This window comes from Oncorhynchus kisutch, linkage group LG24 (genome assembly GCF_002021735.2).
Source record: "Oncorhynchus kisutch isolate 150728-3 linkage group LG24, Okis_V2, whole genome shotgun sequence".
Taxonomy (NCBI): domain Eukaryota; kingdom Metazoa; phylum Chordata; class Actinopteri; order Salmoniformes; family Salmonidae; genus Oncorhynchus; species Oncorhynchus kisutch.
The window spans coordinates 43,647,219-43,662,015 of record NC_034197.2 but is presented as its reverse complement, the minus strand read 5'-3'; the positions used below and the strand labels follow the sequence as shown (position 1 = coordinate 43,662,015).

The 14,797-nt window shown below is 42.1% G+C and overlaps 1 protein-coding gene across 3 annotated transcripts in view; it reads right to left on the bottom strand.

The window, feature by feature from the left end:
* LOC109880848 (IQ motif and SEC7 domain-containing protein 1-like) overlaps nt 1-14,797 on the bottom strand; it is a 252,028-nt gene that overhangs the window by 144,091 nt on the left and 93,140 nt on the right. The window lies entirely within an intron of this gene.

Below are 14,797 nucleotides of genomic sequence, written 5' to 3'. Positions count from 1 at the left end.
CCTCCCTCCTTCTCGCTCTCCCTCCTTCTCGCTCTCCCTCCTTCTCACTCTCCCTCCTTCTCGCTCTCCCTCCTTCTCGCTCTCCCTCTCTCTCTCTCTCTCTCTCTCTCTCTCTCTCTCTATTTACATACTGTATGCTTTCCTCTCACTCTCCACATCCCTCTCTACCTCTCTCTCGATCTTTACATACTGTATGCTCTCCTCTCTCTCCACCTCCCTCTCTCCCTCTCTCTCTCTCTCTCTCTCCTTCTCCCTCACACATACACACGCAGTGTTAGACAGCAGAACAGATCTATTCACAACATGGGGCCGGTCGGTAACTACCAACAGAACATGCTGGTGGAAACTACAACCACAGCTGAGCCAGGAGCAACAAACATATTAGCCATCCACTATAGTAAACATACTAAAGTGACACTACTAGCTATCCACTATAGTAAACATACTAAAGTGACACTACAAGCCACCCACTATAGTAAACATACTTAAGTGACACTACTAGCCATCTACTATAGTAAAAATACTAAAGTGACACTACTAGCCATCCACTATAGTAAACATACTAAAGTGACAATGCTAGCCATCCACTATAGTAAACATACTAAAGTGACACTACTAGCCATCCACTATAGTAAAAATTCTAAAGTGACACTACTAGCCATCCACTATAGTAAACATACTAAAGTGACAATGCTAGCCATCCACTATAGTAAAAATACTAAAGTGACACTACTAGCCATCAAACATAGTAAACATACTAAAGTGACACTACTAGCCATCCAGTATAGTAAACAGGTTGAAGTCATACTACTAGCCATCCACTATGACACAGTACTACACACACTCACAACATGGCTACTGTACAACAACATGGCTACTGTACTACAACAACATGGCTACTGTACTACAACAACATGGCTACTGTACTACAACAACATGGCTACTGTACAACAAAAACATGGCTACTGTACTACAACAACATGGCTACTGTACTACAACATGGCTATTCTACTACAACAACATGGCTATTGTACTACAACAACATGGCTACTGTACAACAAAAACATGGCTACTGTACTATCACAACATGGCTACTGTACTACAACAACATGGCTACTGTACAACAACAACATGGCTACTGTACTACAACAACATGGCTACTGTACAACAACATGGCTACTGTACTACAACAACATGGCTACTGTACAACAACAACATGGCTACTGTACTACAACAACATGGCTACTGTACAACAACAACATGGCTACTGTACTACAACAACATGGCTACTGTACAACAACATGGCTACTGTACAACAACAACATGGCTACTGTACTACAACAACATGGCTACTGTACAACAACATGGCTACTGTACAACAACAACATGGCTACTGTACTACAACATGGCTACTGTACTACAACAACATGGCTACTGTACAACAACATGGCTACTGTACAACAACAACATGGCTACTGTACTACAACAACATGGCTACTGTACAACAACATGGCTACTGTACTACAACAACATGGCTACTGTACAACAACAACATGGCTACTGTACAACAACATGGCTACTGTACTATCACAACATGGCTACTGTACTACAACAACCTTGCTACTGTACTACAACAACATGGCTACTGTACAACAAGGTTGTACAACATGGCTACATGGCTACTGTACAACAACATGGCTACTGTACAACAACAACATGGCTACTGTACTACAACAACATGGCTACAACATACTGTATGTGTGAGAGGAGACAAGTTAGGTCCCAGTGAGATTAATCTAATGAGCTTGAAAAGTACAACTAAAAACTCACATATTATAGACACATCACAACTTCACACTCACACATTATCAACACATCACAACCACACACCACAGATTCTCTCCCCTTCACTCTCTCGTTGCCTTCTCTCCACCGATAGAAGCCATGAGACATTTAACTGACATTCTTCTCTTCAGTAATAGCATCAAGAGAGAGCAGCATATTCCAACAGGTATTAGTTTCAGGCTCAACTCTGTTTTGATTTAGACAGCGGAGTTACATCAAACCAGTTGCTATGACAGAGACATGCCCACTCAGAGAGGGAGAGCCAATCAACATGAAGCATTGTGGAAGTAGGGGTGTGTTCAGCGAGGTGAAATATTACAGTGGGTATGTCTCAAATAGCACCCTATTTCTTATATAGTGCACTATCTGCTTAGGGCTCTGGTCTAAAGTAGTGCACTATATAGTGAATAGGGTGCCATAGGGCTCTGGTCTAAAGTAGTGCACTGTATAGGGAATAGGGTGCCATAGGGCTCTGATCTAAAGTAGTGCACTATATAGGGAATAGGGTGCCATTTGGGATACAGACAGAATGTTTCAGGTGTAAGCTTCTGGAGCCAGTTAATAACTGTGAGTCATGATGACAGATAAGGTAGGTAGCAAAACATAACCGTGGAGCATTAATTTGGTTCTGTGATGTCTAATATGAGTTGGAGATAACAGCAGAGAGCATTTCCAGAAAACCCTGAACACCAATTCCAACCTGCTTCATCACTCCAAACTGCTTCATCAATCCAACCTGCTTCTTCACTCCAACCTGCTTCATCACTCCAACCTGCTTCATCACTCCAACCTGCTTCATCACTCCAACCTGCTTCATCAATCCAACCTGCTTCTTCACTCCAACCTGCTTCATCACTCCAACCTGCTTCATCACTCCAACCTGCTTCATCACTCCAACCTGCTTCATCAATCCAACCTGCTTCATCAATCCAACCTGCTTCATCAATCCAACCTGCTTCATCACTCCAACCTGCTTCATGAATCCAACCTGCTTCATCACTTCAACCTGCTTCATTAATCCAACCTGCTTCATCACTCCAACCTGCTTCATCAATCCAACCTGCTTCATCACTCCAACCTGCTTCATCACTCCAACCTGCTTCATCAATCCAACCTGCTTCATCAATCCAACCTGCTTCATCACTATAAGACCAGGAGTTTGTTTCCCTGATCATTAGTCTCTGTCTCTGAGCAGAGTATCATGGACACTTACTGACCGTTGTGGCTGCTTTGTGTGATGTGTTGTTGTCTCTACCTTACTGACTGTTGTGGCTGCTTTGTGTGATGTGTTGTTGTCTCTACTGACTGTTGTGGCTGCTTTGTGTGATGTATTGTTGTCTCTACTGACTGTTGTGGCTGCTTTGTGTGATGTATTGTTGTCTCTACCTTACTGACTGTTGTGGCTGCTTTGTGTGATGTATTGTTGTCTCTACCTTACTGACTGTTGTGGCTGCTATGTGTGATGTATTGATGTCTCTACCTTACTGACTGTTGTGGCTGCTTTGTGTGATGTATTGTTGTCTCTACTGACCGTTGTGGCTGCTTTGTGTGATGTATTGTTGTCTCTACCTTACTGTTGTGCTGTTGTTTGTGCCCATTAATATTTGTACCATGTTGAGTTGCTACCATGTTGTTATGTTGTGCTGCCATGTTGAGTTGCTACCATGTTGCTGTTATGTTGTGCTGCTGCCATGTTTAGTTGCTACCTTGTTGTTGTTATGTTGTGCTACTACCATGTTGTTGTTATGTTGTGCCGCCATGTTGAGTTGCTACCATGTTGTTGTTATGTTGTGCTGCTGCCATGTTTAGTTGCTACCTTGTTGTTGTTATGTTGTGCTACTACCATGTTGTTGTTATGTTGTGCTGCCATGTTGAGTTGCTACCATGTTCCTGTTATGTTGTGCTGCTGCCATGTTTAGTTGCTACCTTGTTGTTGTTATGTTGTGCTACTACCATGTTGTTGTTATGTTGTGCTGCCATGTTGAGTTGCTACCATGTTCCTGTTATGTTGTGCTGCTGCCATGTTGAGTTGCTACCATGTTGTTGTTATGTTGTGCTGCTGCCATGTTGAGTTGCTACCATGTTTTTTTATGTTGTGCTGCTGCCATGTTGAGTTGCTACCATGTTGTTGCTATGTTGTGGTGCTGCCATGTTGAGTTGCTACCATGTTGTTGTTATGTTGTATTGCTACCATGTTGTTGTTATGTTGTGCTGCTGCCATGTTGAGTTGCTACCATGTTGAGTTGCTACCATGTTGTTGCTATGTTGTGGTGCTGCCATGTTGAGTTGCTACCATGTTGTTGTTATGTTGTATTGCTACCATGTTGTTGTTATGTTGTGCTGCTGCCATGTTGAGTTGCTACCATGTTGTTATGTTGTGCGGCTGCCATGTTTAGTTGCATCTGGAATGGTCTGTTTCCTTGTTGTTGTGTAGGGGTAGTTAGTGGAGTCATCTGGAATGGTCTGTTTCCTTGTTGTTGTGTAGGGGTAGTTAGTGGAGTCATCTGGAATGGTCTGTTTCCTTGTTGTTGTGTAGGGGTAGTTAGTGGAGTCATCTGGAATGGTCTGTTTCCTGTCTTGTTGTGTAAGGGTAGTTAGTGGAGTCATCTGGAATGGTCTGTTTCCTAGTTGTTTTGTAAGGGTAGTTAGTTGAGTCATCTGGAATGGTCTGTTTCCTGTGTTTTTGTGTAAGGGTAGTTAGTGGAGTCATCTGGAATGTGGAGACTATATACAGGGTGTTACGGTACCGAGTCAATGTGGAGACTATGTACAGAGGGTACCAGTACAGAGTCAATGTGGAGGCTATAAACAGAGGGTACCAGTACAGAGTCAACATGGAGGTTATATACAGGGGGTACCGGTACAGAGTCAATGTGGAGGCTATATGCAGGGTATTACGGTACAGAGTCAATATGGAGGCTATATACAGGGGGTACCGGTACAGAGTCAATGTGGAGGTTATATACAGGGTGTTACGGTACAGAGTCAATGTGGAGACTATATACAGGGGGTACTGGTACAGAGTCAATGTGGAGGCTTTTTACAGGGGGTACCGGTGCAGAGTCAATGTGGAGGCTATATACAGGGGGTACCGGTACAGAGTCAACGTGGAGGCTATATACAGGGTATTACGGTACAGAGTCAATGTGGAGGCTATATACAGGGGGTACCGGTATAGAGTCAATGTGGAGGCTATATACAAGGGGTACCGGTACAGAGTCAATGTGGAGGCTATATACAGGGGGTACCGGTATAGAGTCAATGTGGAGGCTATATACAAGGGGTACCGGTACAGAGTCAATGTGGAGGCTATATACAGGGGGTACCAGTACAGTACAGATCCTTTTGAGGATCTGAGGACCCATGACAAATCTTTTCAGTCTCCTGATGTGGAATAGGTTTTGTGGTGCCCTCTTCACGGTTGTCTTGTTGTACTTGGACCGTGTTATTGTGTTGGTGATGTGGACGCCAAGGAACTTGAAGCTCTCAACCAGCTCCACCATAGCCCCGTCGATGAGAATTGGGGCATGCTCGGTCCTCCTTTTTCTGTAGTCCACAATCATCTCCTATGTCTTGATCAGGTTGAGGGAGAGGTTGTTGTCCTGGCACCACACAGCCAGGACTCTGACCTCCTCCCTATAGGCTGTCTTGTTATTGTTGGTGATCAGGACCCTGTTGTGTCATCGGCAAACTTAATGATGGTGTTGGAGTTGTGCCTGGCCGCGCAGTCATGAGTGAACAGGGAGTACAGGAGAGAACTGAGCACGCACCCTGAGGGGACCCCGTGCTGAGGATCAGCGAGGCAGATGTGTTGTTACCTTCCCTTACCACCTGGGGGCGGCCCGCCAGGAAGTCCGGGATCCAGTTGCAGAGGGAGGTATTTAGTCCCAGGATCCTTAGCTTATTGATGAGCTTTGAGGGTACTACGGTGTTGAACGCTGAGCTGCAGTCAATGAACAGCATTCTCACGTAGGTGTTCCTTTTGTCCAGGTGGGAAAGGGCAGTGTGGAGTGCAACCGAGATTACTTAATCTGTGGATCTTTTGGAGCGGTATGCAAATTGGAGTGGGTCTAGGGTTTCTGGGATAATGGTGTTGATGTAATCCATGACCAACCTTTCAAAGCACTTCATGGCTACAGAGGTGAGTGCTACAGGTCTGTAGTCATTTAGACAGGTTACCTTGGTGTTATTGGACACAGGGACTATGGTGGGCTGCTTGAAACATGTTGGTATTACAGACTCGGACAGGGAGAGGTTGAAAATGTCAGTGAAAACATTTGCCAGTTGGTCAGCGCATGCTCGGAGTACACGTCCTGGTAATCCATCTGGCCTTGTGAATGTTGACCTGTTTAAAGGTCTTGCTCACATCGGCTACGGAGACCGTGATCACACAGTCGTCTGGAAGAGCTGATGCTCTCATGCATGTTTCAGTGTTACTTGCCAGTTTCCCTGTTTGCTTATGGCCGTATACAGCTCATGGGGTGCAGACTTGATGCCATTATCGGTCTGTGGTGGTAAATAGACAGCTACGAAGAATATAGACGAAAACTCTCTTGGTAGATAGTGTGGTCTACAGCTTATCATGAGATACTCTACCTCAGGCGAGCAAAACCTTGAGACTTCCTTAGATATTGTGCACCAGCTGTTGTTTACAAATATACATAGACTGCCACCCCTTGTCTTACCAGAGGAGGCTGTTTTATCCTGCCAATACATTGTATAACCCGCCAGCTGTATGTTATTCATCTCGTCGTTCAGCCATGACTCAGTGAAACATAAGACAGTACAGTGTTTAATATCCCGTTGGTAGGATATATGTGCTTTTCGTTAGTCCATTTTATTACTCAGTGATTGTAGGTTGGCCAATAGTACCGATGGCAAAGGCAGATTAGCCACTCATCGCCTGATCCTCACGAGACACCACAATCTCTTTCCGCGAAACTTCCGTCTCTTTCTCCTTCGAATGACGGGGATGAGGGCCTGTTCAGGTGTAAATCTCTTTCGTCCAACTCATATTTTATTTTTGCCCAATTCAAGGTGAGAAATCTCTGTTCTGATGTCCAGAAGCTCTTTTCGGTCATAAGAGATGGTAGCAGCAACATCATGTATAAAATGAGTTACAAACAATGCGAAAAAACACACAAAACAGGACGGTTGGTTAAGAGACAATAAAACGGCAGCCATTAAGTAATTATCAGTCATGTAAATGTTTATTCCTCTTTTTGATTGAAAACATCTGCACAGAGAGACATAGATACTCTATAATGAAGGAACAAATCAGAAGCCTATTCTCCCTCCTCTGACAGTACAGTATTCCCTAATGACAAATCCTTCATTCTCCCTCCTCTGACAGTACAGTATTCCCTAATGACAAATCCTTTATTCTCCCTCCTCTGACAGTACAGTATTCCCTAATGACAAATCCTTCATTCTCCCTCCTCTGACAGTACAGTATTCCCTAATGACAAATCCTTTATTCTCCCTCCTCTGACAGTACAGTATTCCCTAATGACAAATCCTTCATTCTCCCTTCTCTGACAGTAGATAGTCCTTGTAGACAGACAGGCAGGCAGGCAGGCAGGCAGGCAGGCAGGCAGGCTGACAGACAGACAGGCTCAGCGTTTGTTAATTAAAGGTGCAGCTCATCAGGATTAGTGAGCAGCAGGCCTCCTCTTTATCTCTGTCAACACGTTCTGGAAACAGCTGCATGGTTTATCCATAACAGACTGGTGCTGCCATACAATATCATCTCCCTCCTCTAACTCCAACGTCTCTCTGTCAACAGCACTGTCTGGTCTGACTGAAACAGCAGCAGGTCTGGAATCAGCTGCTTGGTTTCAACAGTAGCACGGTCTGGAATCAGCTGCTTGGTTTCAACAGTAGCACGGTCTGGAATCAGCTGCTTGGTTTCAACAGTAGCACGGTCTGGAATCAGCTGCTTGGTTTCAACAGTAGCAGGTCTGGAATCAGCTGCTTGGTTTCAACAGTAGCAGGTCTGGAATCAGCTGCTTGGTTTCAACAGTAGCACGGTCTGGAATCAGCTGCTTGGTTTCAACAGCAGCAGGTCTGGAATCAGCTGCTTGGTTTCAACAGCAGCAGGTCTGGAATCAGCTACTTGGTTTCAACAGCAGCATTGTGGTCCATTACTGAAACCAAGGAATTCATCACAGCCATATATTATTGGGCACAACACTTCTATGTAAACATTGTTTGCTATAGAAACAGTAGCCTGTTTTAACTCATCACAACCCACGGCTGTTTATTGAGTCAATGACATAAGATACAGTGGTGAAGATGTGGAGCAGCTTGTCAAGGAGACTAAATCATAAATTAATTGCTCGTATCTGTGCCTGCTTGCAAGGCTGCTCGGGACTCAGAGAAACGGCAGAGCTGAGAGTACAGGTACAGTTGAAGTCGGAAGTTTACGTACACTTAGGCTGGAGTCATTAAAACTCGTTTTTCAACCACTCCACAAATTTCTTGTTAACAAACTATAGTTTTGGCAAGTCTGTTAGGACATCTACTTTGTGAAATGACACAAGTAATCTTTCCAACAATAGTTTACAGACAGATTATTCACTGTATCACAATTCCAGTGGGTCAGAAGTTTACGTACATTAAGTTGACTGTGCCTTTAAACAGCTTGGAAAATTCCAGAAAATGGTGTCATGGCTTTAGAGGTTTCTGATAGGATAATTGATTTGAGTCAATTAGAGGTGTACCTGTGGTGTATTTCAAGGTCTACCTTCAAACTCAGTGCCTCTTTGCCTCTTCGCTTGACATCAAGGGAAGAAAAAAAAATCTGACAAGTCCTCAGAAAAACAATTGTAGACCTCCACAAGTCTGGTTCATCCTTGGGAGCAATTTCCAAACAATAGTAAGTATAAACACCATGGGACCACGCAGCCGTCATACCGCTCAGGAAGGTGATGGGTTCTGTCTCCTAGAGATGAACAAACTTTGGTGCAAAAAGTGCAAATCAATCCCAGAACAACAGCAAAGGACCTTGTGAAGATGCCGGAGGAAACAGGTACAAAAGTATCTATATCCACAGTAAAACGAGTCTTATATCGACATAACCTGAAAGGCCGCTCAGCAAGGAAGAAGCCACTGCTCCAAAACTGCCATTAAAAAGCCAGACTACGGTTTGCAACTGCACATGGGGACAAAGATTGTACTTTTTGGAGAAATGTCCTCTGGTCTGATGAAACAAAATAGAACTGTTTGGCCATAATGATCGTCATTATGTTTGAAGGAAAAAGGGGGAGGCTTGCAAGCCAAAGAACACCATCCCAACTGTGAAGCACGGGGCTGGCAGTATCATGTTGTGGGGGTGCTTTGCTGCAGGAGAGACTGGTGCACTTCACAAAATAGATGGCATCATGAGGGAGGGAAATTATGTGGATATCTTGAAGCAACATCTCAAGACATCAGTCCGGAAGTTAAAGCGTGGTTGCAAATGGGTCTTCCAAATGGACAATGACCCCAAGCATACTTCCATAATTGTGGCAAAATGGTTTAAGGACAACAAAGTCAAGGTATTGGAGTGGCCATCACAAAGCCCTGACCTCAATCCCATAGAAAATTTGTGGGCAGAACTGAAAAAGCGTGTGCGAGCAAGGAGGCCTACAAACCTGACTCAGTTACACCAGCTCTGTCAGGAGGAATGGGCCAAAATTCAGCCAACTTATTGTGGGAAGCTTGTGGAAGACTACCCGAAACGTTTGACCAAAGTTAAACAATTTAAAGGCAATGCTACCAAATACTAATTGAGTGTATGTAAACTTCTGACCCACTGGGAATGTGATGAAAGAAATAAAAACTTAAATAAATCATTCTCTGTACTATTATTCTAAAATTTCACGTTCTTAAAATAAAGTGGTGATCCTAACTGACCTAAAACAGGGAATTTTTACTAGGATTAAATGTCAGGAATTGTGAAAAACTGAGTTTAAATGGATTTGGCTAAGGTGTATGTAAACTTCCGACTTCAAATGTATATATGGGGCAGGGTTACATATCCGGGTGGAAGCCGTTACCATCAGTCCTTTTAGCCAACGTGCAATCATTGCCGCCTAGTGATGGCTGTTTAACAGTCTGATGACCTTGAGATATAAGCTGTTTTTCAGTCTCTCGGTCCCAGCTTTGATGCACCTGTACTGACCTCGCCTTCTGGATGATAGCAGGGTGAACAGGCCGTGGCTCGGGTGGTTGTTGTCCTTGATGATCTTTATGGCCTTCCTGTGACATCGGGTGGTGTAGGTGTCCTGGAGGGCAGGTAGTTTTCCCCCGGTGATGCGTTGGGCAGACTGCACCACCCTCTGGAGAGCCCTGTGGTTGCATGTGGTGCAGTTGCAGTACCAGGCAGTGATACAGCCCGACAGGATGCTCTCGATTGCGGGTGAAGAAGGTGTTTAGCTTGAAGCAAGACGTTGGTGTGCGCAACATCGCTGGTTTTCACCTTTGTAGTCCGTGATTGTCTGTAGACCCTGCCACATACGTCTCGTGTCTGAGCCGTTGAATTGCGACTCCATTTTGTCTCTGTACTGACGTTTTGCCTGTTTGATTGCCTGACGGAGGGAATAACTACACTGTTTGTATTAAACCATATTACCAGTCACCTTGCCATGGTTAAATGTGGTGATTCGCCCTTTCAGTTTTACGTGATTGCTGCCATCTATCCACGGTTTTTGGTTGGGGTAGGTTTTTAATAGTCACCGTGGGTACAACATCTCCTGTACACTCCCTGATAAACTCAGTCACTGTATCCGTGTATTCGTCTATGTTATTCTCAGAGGCTAACCGGAACAAATGCCAGTATGTGTGATCAAATCAATCTTGAAGCATGAATTCCGATTGGTCAGACCAGTGTTGAATATACCTTAGCTAGGGTCCTTCCTGTTTGAGTTTCTGCCTATAGGAAAGGTGGAGCAAAATGGAGTCGTGATCAGATTTGCCAAAGGGATGTCAGGGGAGGGCTTTGTAGGCATTTCAAATTGAGTAAATAAAATCAAATGTTATTAGACCTTACAGTGAAATGTTTACTTACAAGCCCCAAACAATCAATGTAGTTTAAAAATATGAATAACAAATAAAAGTAACAAGTAGTTAAAGAGTAGCAGTAAAATAACAATAGCGAGACCATATACAGGGGGTACCGGTACAGAGTCAATGTGTGGGGGCACCGGAGATTCAAGGTAATTGAGGTAATAAGTACATGTAGGTAGAGTTATTAAAGTGACTAGTAGCAGTGATCCAATTTTTTCCAGGGCTAGTACTGCAGTTAATGTGTTGGTAGAACTTCGGTAGCGTTTTCCTCAGATTTGCTTTGTTAAAATCCCCAGCTACAATAAATGTGGCCTCAGCATATGTGGTTTCAAGTTTGCATAAAGTCCAGTGTAGTTATTTGAGGGCTGTCGTGGTATCGGCTTGAGGGGAAATATAAACAGCTGTGACTATAACTGAAGAGAATTCTCTTGGGAGGTAATACAGTCGGCATTTGATTGTGAGGTATTCAAGGTTTGGTGAACAAAAGGACTTGCATTTCTGTATGTTATCACAATCACACCATAAGCTGTTAATTATGAAAAAATACACCCCACCTTTCTTCTTCCTGGAAAGTTCTTTATTCCTGTCTGCGCAATGTACTGAGAACCCATCTGGCTGTATGGATGGGGACAGTAGATCCTCGCCCTGAGCTTGTCGACTTTATTATCCAGAGACTGAACATGAAGCAAGTAATATACTCAGAAGAGTTGGATGGTGTCCACTCTGAATACCTCTTCACCGCCGGCAATGTTTTGGAGCAGTCTCTGGAACAAGTTCAATTTGCCCTGGGAGGTACGAACAAAAAGTATGGAGAAGAATGGGAAAAACTCCCCAAATACAGGTGTCCCAAGCTTGTAGCGTCATACCTAAGAAGACTCGAGGCTGTAATCGCTGCCAAAGGTGCTTCAACAAAGTAAAGGGTCTGAAAATATATGCAAATGTTAAAGCAAATTCTATATGAATTAACTCACATATCTACTGGGTGAAATACCACAACATGCAATCCCAGCAGCAAGATTTGTGACCTGTTGCCACAAGAAAAGGGCAACCAGTGAAGAACAAACACCATTGTAAATATAACCCATAGTTATGTTTATTTATTTTCCCTTTTGTACATTATCTATTTGTACATTGTTACAACACTGTACATATACATAATATGACATTTGAAATGTTTTCATTCTTTTGGAACTTTTGTGAGTGTCATGTTTACTGTTTATTTGTGTTGTTTATTTCACTTTTATTCATGATCTATTTCACTTGCTTTTGCAATGTAAACATATGTTTCCCATGTCAATAAATCGAAAAAAGAAATGTATTGGTCACAAACACATATTTAGCACGTTATTGCAGGTGTAGTGAAATGCTTGTAAAGCCCCTTAAATGAAATTGTACTGAATTGAGAGAGAGATAGGAAACGAAAGAGAGGGGGATAGCGCGAGAGAGAAAAGGGTGAGAGAAAGGCGAGTGAGAGAGACACACACATACTACACAAACTGAAATAACCACACCATCAAATCATCCTCTAAGGCTGTGTTTACACAAGCAGCCCAGTTCTGTCAAAAGATCAATTAGTTGAAAAAGATCCGAATTGGTTTGTCTGTGTAAACGCTGCCTAAGCATGCTGGACAATCACTACGAGGCATAGTCCAGCACATATTACATCACAGAGACAGCTTAGGAGATACATGCCCACTGTAATGGTAACATATCCATATCACTCTGTAATGGTAACATATCCATATCAGTCTACTCTGTAATGGTAACCTATCCATATCGCTCTGTAATGGTAACATATCCTAATCACTCTGTAATGGTAACATATCCATATCACTCCGTAATGGTAACATATCCATATCACTCTGTAATGGTATCATATCCTAATCACTCTGTAATGGTAACATATCCTAATCACTCTGTAATGGTAACATATCCTAATCACTCTGTAATGGTAACATATCCATATCACTCTACTCTGTAATGGTAACATATCCATATCACTCTACTCTGTAATGGTAACACATCCATATCACTCTGTAATGGTAACATATCCATATCACTCTGTAATGGTAACATATCCATATCAGTCTACTCTGTAATGGTATCATATCCTAATCACTCTGTAATGGTAACATATCCATATCACTCTACTCTGTAATGGTAACATATCCATATCACTCTACTCTGTAATGGTAACATATCCATATCACTCTACTCTGTAATGGTAACATATCCTAATCACTCTGTAATGGTAACATATCCATATCACTCTGTAATGGTAACATATCCTAATCACTCTGTAATGGTAACATATCCTAATCACTCTGTAATGGTAACATATCCTAATCACTCTGTAATGGTAACATATCCTAATCACTCTGTAATGGTAACATATCCTAATCACGCTACACTGTAATGGTAACATATCCTAATCACTCGACACTATAATGGTAACATATCCTAATCACACTGTAACGGTAACATATCCTAATCACACTACACTGTAATGGTAACATATCCTAATCACACTATAATGGTAACATATCCTAATCACACTACACTGTAATGGTAACATATCCTAATCACACTGTAATGGTAACATATCCATATTACTCTACACTGTAATGGTATCATATCCTAATCACACTGTAATGGTATCATATCCTAATCACACTGTAATGGTATCATATCCTAATCACTCTACACTGTAATGGTATCATATCCTAATCACACTGTAATGGTAACATATCCTAATCACACTACACTGTAATGGTAACATATCCTAATCACACTACACTGTAATGGTAACATATCCTAATCACACTGTAATGGTATCATATCCTAATCACTCTACACTGTAATGGTATCATATCCTAATCACACTGTAATGGTAACATATCCTAATCACACTGTAATGGTATCATATCCTAATCACTCTACACTGTAATGGTAACATATCCTAATCACTCTACACGGTAATGGTAACATATTCCAATCACACTGTAATGGTAACATATCCTAATCACACTGTAATGGTAACATATTCTAATCACACTGTAATGGTAACATATCCTAATCACACTACACTGTAATGGCAACATATCCATATCACTCTACACTGTAATGGTAACATATCCTAATCACACTACACTGTAATGGTAACATATCCTAATCACACTACACTGTAATGGTAACATATCCATATCACTCTACACTGTAATGGTAACATATCCTAATCGCACTGTAATGGTAACATATCCTAATCACTCTACACTGTAATGGTAACATATCCATATCACTCTACACGGTAATGGTAACATATCCTAATCACACTGTAATGGTAACATATCCTAATCACACTACACTGTAATGGCAACATATCCATATCACTCTACACTGTAATGGTAACATATCCATATCACTCTACACTGTAATGGTAACATATCCTAATCACACTGTAATGGTAACATATACTAATCACTCTACTCTGTAATGGTAACATATACTAATCACTCTACTCTGTAATGGTAACATATCCATATCACTCTACACTGTAATGGTAACATATCCTAATCACACTGTAATGGTAACATATACTAATCACTCTACTCTGTAATGGTAACATATCCATATCACTCTACACTGTAATGGTAACATGTCCATATCACTCTACACTGTAATGGTAACATATCCTAATCACACTGTAATGGTACATATCCTAATCACTCTGTAATGGTAACATATACTAATCACTCTACTCTGTAATGGTAACATATCCTAATCACACTGTAATGGTAACATATCCTAATCACACTACACCTGGGTGCGGGGGAAAAAATGTTCTTGACTTTTGTCATCAATTACATAATATTTCATAACAAAATGCTTTGCAGTAACCCACAGC